Here is a 20,373-nt window from a genome sequence, read left to right as displayed (position 1 = left end):
TTTACAGTGGGACTATAGGTCCCAGCCAGCCTGCCCCTGCATCCTGGCACTTGCAGAACCACAAGTGCCAGGATGCCCGGACAGTAAAGGGCCGCTGGCACCTGTAGCCCCACTATAGAAAAATATAAAAAATAAGACAGAATCCTTTATTAGAGTACACAGCGTTAGGAAGTGCAAAGTCCACCTGATATCGACGTCAGGTTTCAACTGAAGTTGAAACAAGGCGGCTGATAAATATGCAGATTTTACCGTCAGAAATGCAGTTGATGTCAGTCCGTTTTAAATTGATTTCAAATTGATCGAAAACTGAACTCTAGTAGATTTACCACCTGTAGAAATGATCTCATGAGTGTATTCATCCAGGGTCAGACTGGTTCATAGGAGTACAGGGGAAACCCCCGGTAGGCGTCACTGCCTGGACCCCCCAATTACTCCTCTAGAGATCAGATTCCAGACTGTGCAGTTGAATTATACATTATACGTATGTTGCCTTATACTGCACAGGACTATGGTGTGTGCTCTACACTGCATTACTGTTATTAATCTGGTACATATCATGCATGCACTAGCAGTATTTACTATACTGTGTATATTTACCGAGGGGCTCAGACCATGCTCCCTCTAATGGTTAGCAAAGCCTCTGTGGCAGCTGTCCACACCAACTCTGGAGACTGGCTACACCCCTAAACATGGGCCAGTCCGACACTGGGTGGGGACTGAGTTGCTGGACTAGATCACCAAATCCCCTCCCCCCCCCCCCACCTAGATGATACTCAAAACAACTCCATCCCTGGTGTGTCTACATTCTTCGGTGCTACTCTGGAATTTATTTAGCAATTTTATAACTGTTTTTTAATATGCAAGAGGATGATTATGTAGGAGATCGGCCCAGAGCTGAAATAAAACACGCCATATGGTGCTTTCATAAAGTCTCCACTTCTGTGCACAGAAACAACAATAAAGGAGCCAGCTCCTCGCGGCTTTGCAACACATTTATTAGAACAATTCTCCAAACCAAAGACTAGTATATTTCTTGTGATGCGTTTTGTAAGTTGTTTGTGGACAAGGCCCTGTAGGAACTTAGAAGAAAAGGGCAGGTCATAAGTGAACGTTGGTTCCGCAAATGGCTGTATGGTTTGTTGCAATGTGAAGGTATCAGAACCAGGGCAGTGGAGTGCCGACTGGGCTCAGGTACTTTTCATGGGAAGTGGCCTAATCACAGGAGGCGTGGTCATGCACCCTTAGAAAAAAAGACATAACAAATTGTATTTTACATGCCTCCCTGGCCACACTGCATGACAGAAGTATAGACTAAAGACATAAACAGAAGACTTGCCAAGTAGAACCCATGATCACATTGAATTTTATTCCTGAAATTTGTACCACTCAAAACAATACCGCAGTTATTTATTGTTCCACTGCCATCATTTATATTGCCCGGCTTTCTAAGAAAATGGTTGAGCATGGCTCGGGGCCCCAGTGTGTGTAGACTTTTTGGGAACACCATACTCTTTCTTTATATTGTTGTTGCCATGAAACAAGAACACACTGTCTGTGCTAGCGAAAGCTTAATGTGGACTTCTTGTTCGTAACTGCGGCCATCATTGTCCTCGAAAAAAAGCAAATTGCTGCATTCATTTGAAACAAAGAGTTTCAAGTGTAAAAAAAACAAAAACCACCTGAAATATTTATCCTGTCACCTGTGCATTTATATAAAGCGTCCAGATCCAGTAGTATCACACTGCATACACCTGTCTGAGAGGCAGGAGAGCTACAAGTCACTGGCTGTAATCAGGTAAGAATTATACAGCATTATATAGTCTTCTGCTTACTACTAACGCTGCAGTCAGGTACAGTACAGTATTGTGTATTGATAATAACTCACAGTTGCAATTGAGTCTTATATGTATAAATATACTGTATATGTATATAACTAGCTGTTCTACCCATTCTTCGCATGGGAGTTTCTGATTGTCAGTAATTTGGTAATTCTATAGAGATGTAAATTTGAGACGTCTTAATGTAAGTAAATATTAATCCATGGTTCATGGCGTCACCCGAGGATCACCCATAGCAGATACGGTAAAAAGTGATAGGACCATTTTGTAGTTGATTAAATTCTACACACTGGTGGTACAATCGAAATTTTGCCCGCTTGGGCGTTATCGTTAACGCAACACAAGCCACGCATCGGTAATTATGTCATTATGTCATCCCCCTTTTCATCCCCTTAGGGGAGGTTTATAAAACTTCCGATTACAAAGTTTTCCTATATCCCACCTAAAGAATATCTATGTTACATTTCATCTTCCTGACATCAGGAAGTAAGAGAATTATTGATGAGTCAGTCAGTGAGTTAGTGAGTGAGTGAAGACCTTCGTGTAGATAGATAGATAGATAGATAGATAGATAGATAGATAGATAGATAGATAGACAAATAAATATAAAATATATATTCAAACATACTGTATGCACTGTTACAGAAAACGCAAAGAAAAAAAAGAGGCGCAATGAGGTAGCTGTGTGACTAAGATAAGCGACCCAAGTGGCCGACACAAACACCTGGCCCATCTAGGAGTGGCACTGCAGTGTCACGCAGTATGGCCCTTCCAAAAAATACTCCCCAAACAGCACATGACGCAAAGAAAAAAAGTGTACTTCAACACTGACATCTTCAATTTGACTATCAGGAACTGGACTGCGGGTGCTCCTTCCAGCACTTGCAGGGGGCATGCAAATGGTGGAAGGCGCAAGCTCTTCCCGTCCAGTGTTGGGAAGGTCAGGCATCGCAACCGACACAATTGGACTCTCCTTGGGGATTTGTGATTTTGAAGAACGCACAGTTCTTTGCTGTGCTTTTGCCAGCTTAAGTCTTTTCATTTTTCCAGCGAGAGGCTGAGTGCTTCCATCCTCATGTGAAGTTGAACCACTAGCCATGAACATAGGCCAGGGCCTCAGCCGTTCCTTGCCACTCCGTGTCGTAAATGGCATATTGGCAAGTTTACGCTTCTCCTCAGACGCTTTTAATTTTGATTTTTGGGTCATTTTTTTACTGATCTTTTGTGTTTTGGATTTGACATGCTCTGTACTATGACATTGGGCATCGGCCTTGGCAGATGACGTTGATGGCATTTCATCGTCTCGGCCATGACTAGTGGCAGCAGCTTCAGCACGAGGTGGAAGTGGATCTTGATCTTTCCCTATTTTTTTAACCTCCACATTTTTGTTCTCCATATTTTGCGCACAACTAAAAGCCACCACAGGTATACAATGTAGATGGATGGATAGTATAGTATTATTACTTATGGACGACGAGTGACGACACAGAGGTAGGTACAGCCGTGGCCTACCGTACTGCTATATATATAATATACTGTATAATAAATGGACCTGGTGGACACTGTCAGCAGACTGCTAAACTACTATTATAAAGAAAAAAAGCCACCACAGGAGTGTTTTTCAGGCAGACAAACGTATACTGGACTGGTGGTCACTGTCAGCAAAACTGTGCACTGTACTCCTGCTATAACTGCTCCCCAGTCCCCACAATTAGGCAGTGTGAGCAGTGCACTCAGCACAGATATATCATGCAGCACACTGAGCACAGATATGGTATGCAGCGTTTTTTTCAGGCAGAGAACGGATTAAACTGGTGGTCACACTCACTACTATCAGCAAAACCCTGCACTGTACTCCTAACAGCTGCTCCCCGTCCCCAATCCTCCCCACAATTATAACAATGTCACTCTTAGTCTTTTCTATTATGACTATAACGGAGAGGACGCCAGCCACGTCCTCTCCCTATCAATCTCAATGCACGTGTGAAAATGGCGGCGATGCGCGGCTACTTATATAGAATCTGAGTCTCGCGAGAATCCGACAGCGGGATGATGACGTTTGGGTGCGCTCGGTTTACCCGAGCCACACGGGAGAATCCGAGTACGGCTCGGACCCGTGTAAAAAGGCTGAAGTTCGGGGGGGTTCGGTTTCCGAGAAACCGAACCCGCTCATCACTAGCATACAGTAGTAGCCCCAAGTCCTGTGCCAACATATCCAGCCAGGGGTGGATCACATAACCCTCAGGCCCCGCAGCAAAATATATTGCCGCTCATGCTCCCCCGCTCATCTTCTGAGGGACTATTTCTTCCATCACTGTGTCTACCAGGCTTTTATGACCACAATTTAACAAGATAACAACTTCTCTGCTCATCAGAGTCCCATACCACTAAAGTAGCTGGGGAAAGGGAGGCACTCACCTCTCACAACCCTGAGTGTATGTACTGTACATATGTTGTTTTTTTCTCCCTCAGGGAGTAAAGGGGGGGGGGGGGGGCTTTAAATCTTTAAATCTTACGCATGGCCTCGCTAAAATGGGTGTGGCTTCACTGAAAGGGACATGGCATTGCAGGAAAAGACTACCGTATACCCCAGTTTTGCAATCTTCACGCCCAGACATTGGCCACCCCAGGAAAAAGAATAATCCTGATTCATGCCCCTTACATTATATGTCATTTTTCCTCCTTATAGTATGCCACACACCGTAATGCCTGTGATACATTATGTCACACACCGTAATGCCCATTATATATTATGCCACACACTGCAATGCACCTGAGACATTATACCACATACAATACCCGTGATACAGTATACCACACACTGTCATGCCTGTGACACATTATATATTATGCTACACACTGCAATGCCCGTTATACTTTATGCCACACACCGCAATGTCCGTTGTACATTATGCCACACACTGCAATGCCCATTAAACATTATGCCGCACACTGCAATGCCCCTTATACATTATGTCACACACCGCAATGCCCATTACACATTAAGCCCTACAGTAAGGCTTCTAATTACTTTTAAATTACCTGATCGTTGCCAGGGGTTTCATGGTTTTGGTTCCATGAATGGTGCCAGGGGTTTTCAACATTTCATTCTCAGGGTGTCATGCTCATTGCCAGGCGTTTCATGTGCTGGGTGTTATGCTCGTTGCCAGGGGTTTCATGCACTGGGTGTCAAGCTCATTGTCAGGGGGTAATGCTTGTTGCCAGATATTTCATGAGCTGGATGTCTTTCCAGGGGTTAATGCTTGTTGCTAGGGGTGTGTAATGCTCTTTGCCAAGGGGTTTTCAAGCTCGCTACCACGGTGGCAGGGTGTAAGGCTGCCGTGGTCATGGCCAGTGTTATGCACTCCCGCACCTCCTGGCACCTCCCAGCATGTAGACGCAAGAGGTCAAGTATGACCTCTAGCATGTCTCCTCCATTTTCGGAGGGACATTTAGCAGATTGACATGCGGAGGGCTAGTCTGCTCTGAATTAATGGCGGCACCCCCGCAGCCCTGCGCCTCGAAGCCTCTGCAGTGGCTGCGGGGGTGTTAGTTACGCCACTGCTGAGGATTAAGCACTCTATTTGTCTGGGTGTGGGCACAGATGATTGAGAGCCTTTGTTGTAGTGTAAACTCGCCAGCAAACACTAATCCAACACATATTAATGTTACAGAGAAAACAAAAAGGCGATGTTTCCTCTGGTGTGCATACCAGCTGTGCTGGCGCTCACCCGTGTGCAGGTATGTACGCACGTTTTCAGTATTTATCCCTATTTTCTCAAATGACTGTATTTTAAAATAAGCAAAAGAGACAAACATTAGGACAGAAGATTATTTTTGGCGTAACGATAAATGATCTTCTGAAGTGTCAGTCCTGCAAGCAAATGAGAGAGATCAGCAAGGGCTTGTATATTACATCCCCCTAGGCCTAACCATAACCCTCCCCTCCCATAGCATAATCCTAACCCTTCTCCTAGTCTCACCATAACTCTAACACTCCCCTTCCGTAGCATAATCCTAACCCTTCCCCTTCCATAGCTTAACCCTAACCCTCACCTTCCGCAGCCTAACCCTAACCCTCACTTTCCGCAGCCTAACCCTAACCCTTCCTTTCCGTAGCCTAACTCTCCAGACACTGATGAATCTCAACATATCAACATTCTGAAAATGCCGACATCTTCAATGTCGACATTTCAACAATGTTGATAACGTAACTGTGTCCAGGTAGTGTAGTCCAATAAAGTCAAGATATAGTTGGCATCCCATCAATCAGGATGCCGATGATCAGAAGATTGACATCGGAATTCCAACATTACTCAGAATCCCAAAGGTCACAATGCCGATGTAAGCATGAGGGGGAGAGTTAGGGTTAGGCTGCGGGAGAGGTGGTTAGGGTTAGGCCCCAGGGTTATGCCGGAGTCATTATTCTGAGCGCCGTCATCCCATGCCCCACCATATTCTACCCAACCCGTGCATGTAATGGGTATATGGGGATGTCTGATGGCATGAGTGGAGGTCTGAGGTGAATTTATGCAAGTCTGAGTGGCATTTGGGAAGGTCAAAGGGCATGGCTATTTGTTGTGACTATAGATATTTTCTGTCTCTTAAAGGGAGATTTATCACAGCTTGGAGAGAGATAAGATGGAGAGAGATAAAGGGGTCTATTCATGAAGCAGTGAAAAGAGCAGAGAAGTGAGCCTGTGGAGAAGTTGCCCACGGTGACCAATCAGCCGCTTTGTACAACTGTATAGTATGCAAATTATAAATGTTACCTCAATGCTGATTGGTTGCCATGGGCAACTTCTCCACTGGCTCACTTCTCCACACTTTTCACTGTGTCGTGAATAGACCCAAAGTACCAACTAATTAGCTCCTGGCTGCCATGTTAAGGGCCCTACACACTGGGCGGTTTGGACAATGAGCGATATGAACAATGAACAATTTTTCAGTAACTATATTTTGCATACACATTGAACGATTTGTATGAACGGTTTGAACGATTTGACATTACAGACATCTATATCGTCCAAATTGGCTTGCAATGATAAACGATGATAGATCAACGATGAACGACTGCGGGGACACACATTGTTCATCGTCAGTGCCTCCACACTGGACGATATACTGTATCATTCAATTTTGAACGATATCTTACATATCTTTCTAAAATGTTGTCCAGTGTGTAGGGCCCTTTACAGGCTGTGCTTGTAACATGACAGGAGATGATTGGTTGGTACTTTGGGGCAAATGTATTAAGCCTGGAGAAGTGATAAAACAGTGATAAAGCAGTGATAAGTGCAAAATGATAACGCCCCAGCCAATCAGCTCCTAGCTGTCAATTTACATATTGGAGCTGATTGGCTGGTGCGTTATCACCTTGCACTTATCACTGTTTTATCACTTCTCCAGGCTTAATACATCTGCCCCTTTATCTCTCTCCAAGCTTTGATAAATCTCCCCCTTAGTCCCGGGCTGGTTGGCCACCGTTACAGTAGAGCAATATAGAGGTCACAGGCTCAAAGTCACTGTTTGCAGCAGATATTTCTTTGAACTTTGCACTGTAAGGAAACAAAGGGGGTAATTCAGACCTGATCGTAGCAACAAATTTGTTAGCAGTTGGTTAAAATCATGGGTCTAATTCAGACGTGATCGGTGCTGTGCGTTTTCGCATGGTAGGCAGCCGACCAGGGCCGGACTAGCCCACAGGGGATCAGGGGAAACCACCCGTGGGCCCCACTGCCTGTAAAAACAATGATGGACGAACTCCCAGCGCTGCTATAAACCGGAACTCCTTGTGTCTGAAAATCCTCAAAGGAAACAGAATGCACAATATTCTTATAAAGACTTCAGCATACGGTTATTCACTTGAGATATCCTTCAACGACTGACCTTTATTATAGGCCCTATGTTCACATAAAGGTTTCTTTATCTTCTATTTAATGCACCGCAATCACATCATCTATGGTATATCGCTTATTGAAATAAAGCTCACCTTTATGATAAGCCCTATGTGCATCCAAAGGTATCTTTAACGAATCCGCCCTCACTGGGATCCTTCGATGGTCTTGTATGAATATCCACAGCCTGTATTAATGGCCCCCGCAGACCATTTTGAGCAGTGTCAGATGAAGGGTCCAGTTCAGGGCCAGGGTGGGCTCTTCTGCCCGAGGGACCTGTGTGTGCCGGACTGATAGAGGAGTCAGCGCTGATGCCGGGAGGGCTGGTGTACCCGAGCGTCCTCGGGTTAGTCCAGAAGTATGCCCGATATATGGAGAAGGCTGGAGGATACGTGAGGTATCTGAATGAATAAGCCGGCCGCAGGGTTTTTTTCAATTAGCCTGCTGATGTCACCTTGAAAATGCTGTGCAGATAGATGATGGGAGGCAGGTGTGTGGCTGCTGAATCGAACGCCGTCTGGAGTATCCAGCCGTATGGGAAACTTCCTTCCAAACTACCTGGACATGCACCGTCCGCCGGTAGTAAACGAGATGGAGGGTGCTGGAGACGGTCGTTGGGGCCGCACAACGTCTGCGGCTTGATTCCTCACAGAATCACAAGTGACTTCACTTGTGATTCTGTGAGGAATCTAGCCGCAGACGTTGTGCGGCCCCAACGACCGTCTCCAGCACCCTCCGAGATGGAGGGTGCTGGAGACGGTCGTTGGGGCCGCACAACGTCTGCGGCTAGATTCCTCACAGAATCACAAGTGACTTCACTTGTGATTCTGTGAGGAATCTAGCCGCAGACGTTGTGCGGCCCCAACGACCGTCTCCAGCACCCTCCATCTCGTTTACTACCGGCGGACGGTGCATGTCCAGGTAGTTTGGAAGGAAGTTTCCCATACGGCTGGATACTCCAGACGGCGTTCGATTCAGCAGCCACACACCTGTCTCCCATCATCTATCTGCACAGCATTTTCAAGGTGACATCAGCAGGCTAATTGAAAAAAACCCTGCGGCCGGCTTATTCATTCAGATACCTCACGTATCCTCCAGCCTTCTCCATATATCGGGCATACTTCTGGACTAACCCGAGGACGCTCGGGTACACCAGCCCTCCCGGCATCAGCGCTGACTCCTCTATCAGTCCGGCACACACAGGTCCCTCGGGCAGAAGAGCCCACCCTGGCCCTGAACTGGACCCTTCATCTGACACTGCTCAAAATGGTCTGCGGGGGCCATTAATACAGGCTGTGGATATTCATACAAGACCATCGAAGGATCCCAGTGAGGGCGGATTCGTTAAAGATACCTTTGGATGCACATAGGGCTTATCATAAAGGTGAGCTTTATTTCAATAAGCGATATACCATAGATGATGTGATTGCGGTGCATTAAATAGAAGATAAAGAAACCTTTATGTGAACATAGGGCCTATAATAAAGGTCAGTCGTTGAAGGATATCTCAAGTGAATAACCGTATGCTGAAGTCTTTATAAGAATATTGTGCATTCTGTTTCCTTTGAGGATTTTCAGACACAAGGAGTTCCGGTTTATAGCAGCGCTGGGAGTTCGTCCATCATTGTTTTTGTAGCTAGAAAAGAAGTGGTGTTCTTTGGGACGTGTTTCAAGCTGCAGCTAGGGCGCAAGTCATTGTTTCATTTTCTTTAGTTCCCACTGCCTGTAGGTGCACCTCCTGCTCTAGGGATTAGGTTCCAGGCTGTATCCTAGTGCACTTTAATTATACATTATACACATGTTACCTAATATGGCACAGAACTATGGGACCAGCCCATGCACTCTCCTACGGTTAGGTGGGCCTCTGTGTTGGTTGGCCACACCTCCACTATTGAATAGCCACATCCTTAAGCATGGGCCCCTACCACTGCATTTCCCCGGTGGGCCCTTCTTGCCCCAGTCCAACACTGCAGCCGACGGTTGTCTCAGCCCTGCGATTGCCTCTGCCTGATTGGCAGGCAGAGGCGGTCGCTGGGCGGGAGGGGTTAGGCCTGCGTCGTTTGGCCGCCGTCTAGGGGGCGCAGTCCGGGCAACGCAGGCGTGCCTGTTCTATGCGGGGGGGCGGGCCACGACCTGCATGACATCACACGCAGCCGCTGTGACCAGCAGAGCAACGAGTAGCTCCCTGCCAGCCCGCAGGAGCTACGCTGCCAGAGAGCTACTCTACAAGTACAAAAGCATCGTCCAGGGGGGAAGGGGTCGGGCCTGACATACGGGGCGGACTAGCCCTGTGCTGGGCATCCTCCCGCATGTCTGAGTATCTGATCGCAGCCGTGCAAAATTTTGCATGGCTACGATCAGGTCTGAATTAGGCCCCATGTGCACTGCAGGTGTGGCAGATGTAACATGTGCAGAGAGCGTTATATTTGGGTGGGTTATTTTGTTTTTGTGCAGGGTAAATAGTTTCTGCTTTACTTTTACACTGCAATTTAGATTTCAGTTTGAACACACCCCACCCAAATCTAACTCCCCCCCTGCAGTACTTATGGTTTTGTCCAACTGCTACCAAATGTGCTGCTGTGATCAGTTCTGAATTACCCCCAAAGATCAATAGTAAGAAAAGGATATTTTGAAAGAAGAAAAAAAAACCTGTTAATTGTAACTCGTTTAGGCCAGTGATCCATTGTCAACTGATGATCCAGCGGTACAGAATGAAATTCTAAACCTGATCAATGACTGCAGAAAATATGTCAACCCATTTGCTTCCAGCATGATGAAAACGGTAAAATGATTATTTTTTATCAGTACGGTATTAAATTGGCTGTAAAGGATTAGAGCACTTCTGGTGATGTAGCCAGGTTTTTAAGTGAGGGAGAGCAAGGGGTAAAAATGGACGCCAACTGTATGTAGGGATGAGCGGGTTCGGATCTCAGAGTTCCGAACCCCCCGGACTTCACGTTCCGAGTCCGGCTCAGATTTTCCCGCCAGGCTCGGTTCCCAGAAAGAGGTGAAACGTCATCATCCTGGTGTCGGATTCTTGCAAGATCCGGACTTTGTATATTTTGCGCCTTCCGCCCCACCATCTTCACTCCAGTCCTTGAGAGTGTAGCGAGAGGAAGTGTCTCCTCGGCGTCTGTGTGGGAAAGTAACCTGGCGCGTGGGGTGGTGACCTGCTCTTTTGTATCATTCCAGTGGTGCTGTCTTGTGCTGCATCAGTCCGGTGGTGCTGTCTTGTGCTGCATCAGTCCAGTGGTGGTGTCCTGTGCTGCCATAAGTTCAGTGGTGCTGCTCTATAAATCCAATCCAGTGGTGCTGGCGTATAAGTCCAGTCCAGTGGTGCTGCCGTATAAGTCCAGTCCAGTGGTACTGCCGTATAAGTCCAGCGGTACTGCCGTCCAAGTCCAAGTCCAGCAGTACTGCCATATAACTCCAGCGGTACTGCTGTATAAGTCCAGTGGTGCTGTCCTGTGTAGTATATTATTTACTGCAAATAAAGGGGTCATTAATATTTAATCCAAATATTTTTTTACAGGGGTTGCCCTGTGTGGTGTAGAGGTACGCTCTCCTGTGCCGCATATTGTTATATAACTCCAGAAAAATAATGGAGAACAAAAATTTGAAGGATAAAATAGGGAAAGATCAAGAACCACTTCCTCTTAGTGCCAGTAGTCATGACATAGACGATCAAATGCCATCAACGTCGTCTGCCAAGACCGATGCCCAATATTATAGTAGAGAGCATGTAAAATCCAAAAAGCCAAAGTTCACTAAAATGACCCAAAAAATAAATTTAAATCACCTGAGGAGAAACGTAAACTTGCCAATATGCCATTTACGACACGGAGAGGCAAGGAACGGCTGAGGCCCTGGCCTATGTCCACGGCTAGTGGTTCAGCTTCACATGACGATGGGAGCCCTCATCCTCCTGCTAGAAAAATTAAAAGAATTAAGCTGGCAAAAGCACCGCAAAGAACTGTGCGTTCTAAGATGGTATCACAAATCCCCAAGGAGAGTCCAAGTGTGTCGGCGGTTGCGTTGCCTGACCTTCCCAACACTGGACAGGAAGAGGTGGCTTCCCCTGCAAGTGCTGGAAGGAGCACACACAGTCCAGTTTCTGATATTCAAATTGAAGATGGCACCAGGGCCGCCATCAAAGGGTTGCCCTGTGTACAGTTGTCCCGGGCTCGGCCACTCTGACAGAGTGGAGGGCCTGGGCTGCCAACACAGCTAGCCGTGGATATTCCTGGCGGCAGCCGCCGCCGGTGACACTGACCGCGGCTGGCCGGCTGCTAGTCAGTGGCGGATTTAAACGGGGGCAGAAAGGGCGATTGCCCCCCGTACACCTGCCCAACACATTTCAGAATTGAAGCCACTGCCAGCGGCGCTGGGTCCACGCCTGTACTTCTGCGGGCCGTGCCGTCCGAGCAGCAGCAGCACTGAATGAGTGTGAGAGACTGCCCTCCACCGCTGCTGAGAGTCTCAGCAGTGGCGGTGGGCGGTTTCTCAACTCAGTCAGTGCTGCTGCTGCTGGGATTGCACGGCCCGCGGAAGTACAGGCGTGGACACGGCACTGCTGGCGGTGACTTCAATTCTCAAATGTTAGCCTGAGCAGTGGCGGATTTAGTGCCAGTGCAACCGATGCAATGCACCGGGGCCCAGCGCAATTAAGAGGCCCAGCCGGCAGCATTATAATGAGTCAGCGTGACTCATTAAACGCTTCCCGGCACTGTGCCGTCGGCCGCACCAGCGGTGATGGAGGGAAGAAAGGGGCACGCCAGCGGGGATCCCACGGCTACGCTACGGCATCATTAAATCAATCAAGGGTGATGAGCTCAATCATCACCCTTCACGTCTGCGTCTCTCTGTCTGCGGCTGGGGCTGGCCATGCACTGCATGCTGGGATGGGAAGAGGGAGGAAGCAGGAAGGAGGAGAGACGGGACACAGGGAGCTGCCTGCGGATGTGTGAGCAGTCTGCGACTCTGCGTTGCTTGAGGACTGACTACTGAGGAGCCTGACCGCTGCCATCCAGAAAAAAAGTATGTTATTTCATAATTAAAAATGTTGATCCTGTATATATGTGTGTGTAACCCCTATCTACACCCCTGGGGGGGTACTTGATACAGCTGACAGAGTGCCTCCACCCAAGCGGTTATTTTTCCAACCCCGGCTTGCTTGGAAAAGCTGTTGCCAGTAAGATTATATTTACTGTTTATTATGTGGGTTGAATAAGATGTTTAATTTACCTTGTGTGTCTTCTTTTGTTTTTCAGATCCGTGGATTCAGATGCCTGAGACAACTTGTCCAATTCAATGGTAAGTATTTATTAATAGTACTTTCTTACCTTCCCATATTATGTTGTTCACAGAATGAACCCTACCTTAAGTAAAGTTCACAGTACATTACATATTCTTCTAGTAAATTCAATGCATTACTCACAACATAAGGATATAATATCCCAACATATATGGTTTCACATAAAATGATAAATGTTATACAATACAAACAATATTTATGACTATAGTTTATAGAGATATTATCACTCCAGCTACCATAACATTATGTGTTCAACTGCAGTCTTATGTTTATGTGTTGGGTATACCTTTAGATTATAGTTGGTGCACTGTTTACCTTAGGTACTCCTGAAGTCTTAGTCATTCGATGCTGAAATAACTGATTAGTCTTGTCCCTAAAGATGAGAATGAAATGTAGGTACACTGTAGTTAGTACCCTTTCCCGTATAGTCTTTTGTAGTGTAATATCCTTCTCTTTATAGGGGAGTATCAAGGACCTATTGAAAGCCCAATGATTATACCTCAACAGATTGATAGTACCTTTACCGGAGTCCCAATAGCTGAGGAACTATGTGCATATAAGACAATCCTTGTTCTTTTCTTCAATTACTTCGGAATTTTCCACCTTCCTTGTACTACTCGGTGTGAATAATTGAATATCCTCTGCTATTTATACCACCAGGGTAAGTGCTTGAGTCTTTGAGGCAAATTCTATGCTCATGCTTCCCGGTTATTAGGCATTACTTGGTCTATATCAGTGAGGTCCATTCCCCTCACGTCCCTTCACACTAATGTCCGGGCTTGTGTCACTTCTTAATGTTTAAATGTAGAAGGGGGCCTTTTGAATTCTGCGATTCCTGTCCATCCGTCAGGGATGTTATTCGATTTCCATTTTTTTTATATTAGTATAATGGCAGTACTGAGGAGTAATGGGTTAATAGTAATGCAGGCTATATTCAAATACTTAGAAGTATAATCTAGTAAACAAGTCTTTTACTCTCTTATAGCTGCACTTCAAACTCTGTAACATTAGAAATTATTGTTCTGTTCACTAGCTAACAGCCACTTTTATCAATATGGTATATATATTTCTGAAAGAAGAAGTGCTAATTTGCTTATGAGTTTCGGGGATAAACTCCCTTCACTGCCAGTCTCTGTACTATAGGAAATTCCTTTCAGAAGGGGGCCCTTTCTGTGAGGTAGTCGATTAATAACCAGCCCTCTCCTGCCATACAATGTCTGACACCGCCTCCTCCCCTCCCTTATAATGTCACTCACTGCTGCCTTGGTCGGGTTGGTGGAGCTCCGTGTAGCCAGGCCTAGAGGGTGTGTGCTGAGAAAAACTCTATGAGATGCCCCTTTGTGGTTCTTAATTATTTCCGCTGTTCCGTATGCAGCCGCTCCCCCGTTACCAAGTCATATGCTGTCTGAAATCCTCTCTCTCCGCCCGGCTCCCCGTAGACAATATCCGCCGGTGAGTCCCTTCACTTCTTCTCTCTTTACCGATAAGGACGACTGGGAGGTGTCAGTGGCTGGACAATACCGCCACCCGGGTTCTGCTCTGCTCCCTCACAGTCACTCCTCTCCGTCTCCTCATCAGCTGCGCTCTCCCCTCATGCACCACACACCCGCTCGCTCCACCAGTGGCTCGTTAGCCCCCCTGCTGCGCGGCTCGTGCCGCCGCGTTATCCAGTTGTCTGTTCACCTCCCTTCTTCAGCAGCGCGAGGGCTTCCAGAACAGTCCATTAAGTCCCCTCGTGCTACCCAATTCACCTCAGTACATATATTACTATAATAAACTATAATACACTTTACACAGTAACATACAGTATCATTGGACTTTAAACAATACTTATCCTCCCTATCATTTATTAACCCAGAGTTACATTCTCCCCCTGGTGATTGGCACTTATGAAAGGAGTGAAAATCACCATATAATTAATAACAATACTGATTCATCTATTATTTACACACACTATAACCAAAATACGGCCATGACCCTATCAAACTAGGATGTACTAACAAAGGAACTTCCATGGGAGTGCCTAACTGTTCATAAGTTAAAATTCTTGGGGGTTTCCGAACTCTTTGAGGGCGAGGTGACATATGTAGTCCCTCCGACACTACCTCTACTCCGCCTGTGGTATCGTGTAACAATTCAGAGTCTTCTCCTATTTCCCAACTTTCCTCTGTAACTTCCCCCGTAGGGTTTTTATCAATAGCTTTGGAGTATTGATAAGTCAGCTCTGGAACAATCTCTTCCTGTAAACAGTCTTGGTCTTGATAAAAACATCCTGAGGCATATTCATCATTAGTGTCACTATTCTCAGAGTGCATTATATTTCCATTACCCTGATCAATGTTGATCTCTGTGGAACTACCCCTCTTAATCATAGGACCGTATATCTTGGCCAATGGGGAGCAAATGCTGCCGATGATATGTTACATGGGGCCCCAGTCCATTTTCAGGGGCCAGTTGGTACACTGGAAGATCGGAAAGTTGGTTTACAATAATATAGGGTTGGGATCTCCAACGATTTATCATTTTCTGTCTTCGTGGGGCTCCTAACATTCGGATTAGCACTCTATCCCCTGGGAACAGTCTGTTTTCTTTTACATGACTATCATACCTGTTTTTATTCCTTTCCCCAATATGTTCAGCTGAGGATTGAGCCATATTATAAGCATCTCTTAAAAGCTGTTGTAATCGCTTTACATATTGATGATGTGAAGATACCTTAGGGGAATTTACTTGCGTCCCCAGACATACATCGATTGGCAGTCTAGCCTCTCGGCCGAACATAAGGAAATAGGGAGTATACCCCGTAGACTCATTCTGAGTACAATTGTAGGCATGAACCAACGAAGAGATACACTGTTTCCATCGCCATTTCATCTTAGCATTTAATATTCCCAACATATTTAAAAGTGTTCGGTTAAACCGTTCAGGTTGAGGGTCGCCCTGGGGATGATATGGAGTTGTTCTCGATTTCTTTATCCCACAACATATACATAATTCTTGAATGAGACTACTTTCGAAACATCGACCTTGGTCAGAATGTATCCGAGCGGGTAACCCATAATGTTGAAAAAATCGCTCCCACAGGGTCTTGGCAACAGTCATTGCCTTCTGATTCGGAGTCACATAGTCTTGCGCATATCGCGTGAAATGATCTGTGACTACCAGTACGTTCCCTTCCTTTCCTTCCGGCCCTTCCAATGACAGAAAGTCAATGCAAACTAAATCCATGGGCCCATAGCTATGAATGTTTACTAGTGGGGCAACTTTCATAGGTAAAGTCTTTCGAAGAATACACTTCCCACATGTCCTACAGTACTGATCAATATCCTTGTTCATAAAGGGCCAAAAGAATCGTTCCGATATCAGACCTTGAGTCTTATCATACCCGAGATGACCATGCCGGTCATGCAGCTCCATCATCACCAATGGTTGATATATACATGGTAGTAATATCTGCCACTTATCCCGACCATCTCTCCTTAGACTGTGCCGATAGATTATGCCTTCTCTGATACTCAATCTTTTTGACTGTTGAAGAAGTACTCTGGATTTTGAGGACAGGGTTCTATAATTTATAGTATATTGAGGGTTTTCCAGCAATTTAAGGATAGGCAGTATATCAGGGTCGGCCCTCTGATCCTGAGCCAATTGGTGGGTATTAATAATTTCCAAGCCATCCATTTGAGACCTTGTTACTCTCTGGTACTGAGGTGGTATGGCCTTATCAGAAGCTCCAATCATACGGATAGCTGCTATATGTGGATATCCAGTGTTACCGACCTGATGGCATAGTCCCTGGACGCCTGCAGCTGGAACTTCGATCCACTCATTGCTGTCCACCTTTTCTGTTGAATGGGGCATTCTGGACAACGCATCTGCATCCTGGTTGGTGAGTCCTGGTCTATATTTGATGGTAAATTTGTAGTGACAATGCTAAATTCCTTTGTCGTATAACCAACCCTTATGAAACTAAGAACACTGTACGCTGTTTACTTAAGAAGTACCGTAATGGTACGCTATCTGCGTAGCGATCGCTCAGCCGTAGGCGAGACGCTCAAGCGTCACGTTCGCTCGCGGCCCAGTGATCACAGGACACGTTATTGGTTAAGTCTAGGGGAAAGATTCGCTGTTACGTAGTGTACGCTAGAGACCACGAGGAGGTCACCAGCGATGCAGACGCTTACAACACTTTACCTTGATATTAAACCTTATACCAATGAAACACACAGAATACCTTAATGTGAGTACAGGGTGTAAATGCAACCTTGTGTAACCTGACTACCTACAAAGCTGTTTGAGCGTCACCGACGCTCAAATGAACACTTAACACTATAGTAAATACACAAATACTGATTTAGGGTTCCAAAGCCTATTATCTGTATTATATCTAGTATACTTGTAAAAGAGTAACACAGTACAAATGATACACTACAATATAACAAAGACTTCCTAACCAAACACCTAACTAAGGGATAAACTACAATACTATCCTGGTCTAACACAATACAATACAATACTATAAAGTTTAGTCTAGGGGAGATATGAGAGAAAAGAGAAAATAGAGAGAGAGAGAGATAGACACAGAGAGAGAGAGAGGAATTGGCTCACAGAAAGACAATGATTACGGAGAGAACTTACGCACAAAGGGTATGATCGCCAGCGCCTCGATATCCAGCTCCCGATTATCAGCAGATAACCGTTGATGAGAGAGTGAGAGCTGGATGTGGTCGGTCTGCCTATTTATGCCCCACACACAATGCAATCTCCTAGTCCCTACAATCCTACAGTTTATTGGACACAGGAATTCGGCCCTGTACTGTAACCAAAGGTCATAGGTTGATTCATACAGGTGGGCTGTGCTGATTTCCAACAGCTCAGGTGGGTGGGGAACTGGGTTTCCCGCCGCATACCTGAGTATGTGCAAATCATAGAAATGGACATAAACTTCTTATGTCCATAACTATTCGCACGAGCGATTAATACGCTCCAAACCAACACCGGAATATTGCTAATTAAATACTCTTCCGATGGGTATCAAACACTGCTGTATGACTCCTGTTAGACCCTTCGTGCAATACAAAGAGGGATTCCTCCGCTCAGGGACATTCTATCTAAACCAAACTTACAGAAACTATTGAGGGGAACATGATCTATGAAATACATTAATTGTGCATATTTGTAACGAATGAGTCGCACGCTACGATCACATAAACTCTACCGTAAATGCGCATACTGCGCGTGCGAGTGCACGCTATTGCGGGTATGCGCTTCCACGGGAGAGCGTACGCATGCGCAGCACGGACCAGTGTGCGGTGCAAATATGGCAGTGTGCATTAAGACATTTTTCTGACTTCGACAGTCCACCCTTTGGCAGTCAATAATAACTGCCACAAAACATTTAAGGAGAAAAATGTAAGTCAGGGGTTAATTGATTTCCATGGTTGGGTAGGGGAGGAGAGAGGAGAAGGTGTGAAGAGGGTATGACCTAGTGAGAAAGTAGAAGCATGTGTGTATGAGTCCATGTTTGGGGGGGTCATGTATCATCGTGCCGTACGTGTGGTAAATCAAGCTTCGAGGTATTGCGAAGTATACATTTGAATTCCTTCTTATCCCGTACTAAGGGTCTGTGGATGGGCTGTCAAACTCTACCGAGCTCATTTCGGCTGTGGTTGCAACAAAATGGGGATGCACATTTTAGTTGATGATACATGAATGGGGGAGGTATGTGGTTGCTGATATCTGTGCCTGTATTCCCTATCGACTATGTGTGTCATTACCTGAGGGTTGTAGAGATGAAGATAAAGAACACTTATGGAAAATGCAATGATATTCTATGTCAGGGAAATGTACATTCGTCGATTGAGGTCTTGATTGGTGTCATTTGCTTGGAGTCTTCTTCTTTGTGCTTTTGCTCATAAATCGTGAGTAAAGCAATCAACGTCCATGGATTTACAAAAAAAATGTTGGGCTAGCGTGATTTTAAAGTTCCTAGGGAAACTGGGGTACCCATGGCATTGTCCATCAAAATCTTGTATATCAGGTCGTCTGCTCTTCCTCTTTCCATCTTTCCGTTGTCGGCCCCTTGGCTCATCAAATCCTTCGTCTACGTGGGTCTTTGTACCTCGGAGGAAAACATAGAAATGGGTGAAAGACGGACCGTATACTCATTACATCATTACGTCATGGTTTCTAGCATTGGGTCATAAATCAAATCCAGGTTAATTACAGTTTCCTCACTCCTCAAGCTCATCACTTTCGTACTTTGTTTACACTTCGTCAAAGCCTGCCCGCATCTAAATATCAATCCAATCGATATAACGACACCCAAGATACACAGTAGAAACTTTCCAACATCCATTATGACTCCTTGAGCCCACTCTCCCAAACCGGAGAACCAATTTCGCGGGTTCAACCATGACACCCAACCAGTCAGCTCATTACCTACAGCAACAAGGGTGAGATTGTGTTTTCGACGAAATTCCCATTTTAATTGCAGAATATCATCCATCTTTTGGTCTATGACCTCTACCGGATCCTCGGTACTATTTGTGATGTACGTGCAACACTTTATGCCGTACTGTGTTGCCAATGTAACACAATATCCGCCTGTTACTGCTGTAAGGTAATTAAGAACCATCCTATGCTGAACTAGTTCCGTTTTGTAAGCTTGGAGTTCTCTTCCGGTGTATCTAAACGTGTCATCATACATTTCAGTGATATTATCTAACAAATTGGCGAGTGCGGAAATGTATTTATAATTCATCACTCCTCGAGCGGTACGAGTGAAATCTAACGCTACCAGAACCTGAATCCCGGTGGATTCATGGATAAGATCAGAGGCCGGATGCTCTAACCTTTCTGACAGGTGTCTTTTAACTCGGTGTTCGTAGTGAGTGTGAGTATAAGGAGCTTGGGCACCACGGTGTATGTCTTTCATTTTGTCATGTGTTACAGTCATCACTTCAGGCAATACTTTTCCAATATAACACAATCCTTCAGAGTTTGGGGCAAGCCACTTGTACGCCTTTCTCCCGCATATGAAATATGCATCATCGGGGAGAACATAAGGGACGGAGAAGGACATGACCATGTTACAAACCTTCCAGGTGAAATCTCCTGACCCTAATTCTTCCATCTGTCTAATGCACGTATCAGTTTGTACGATATGTGCACAGTATCCTGGTGATACCTCTCCAACTTTAGTAATCCTATTTCCTAAGGTATATCGATACCGAAAAGATTTTCCTCTACTGGCTATGTGGCGTACGAGCTCTGTATCTGTAGGCATTCTATCTGCTCTGTGTGAAAAGGTCATGGTAAGGTT

The sequence above is a fragment of the Pseudophryne corroboree genome, chromosome 4 (genome assembly GCF_028390025.1).
Source record: "Pseudophryne corroboree isolate aPseCor3 chromosome 4, aPseCor3.hap2, whole genome shotgun sequence".
Taxonomy (NCBI): Eukaryota; Metazoa; Chordata; class Amphibia; order Anura; family Myobatrachidae; genus Pseudophryne; species Pseudophryne corroboree.
Note: the sequence above shows the minus strand (reverse complement) of the source record.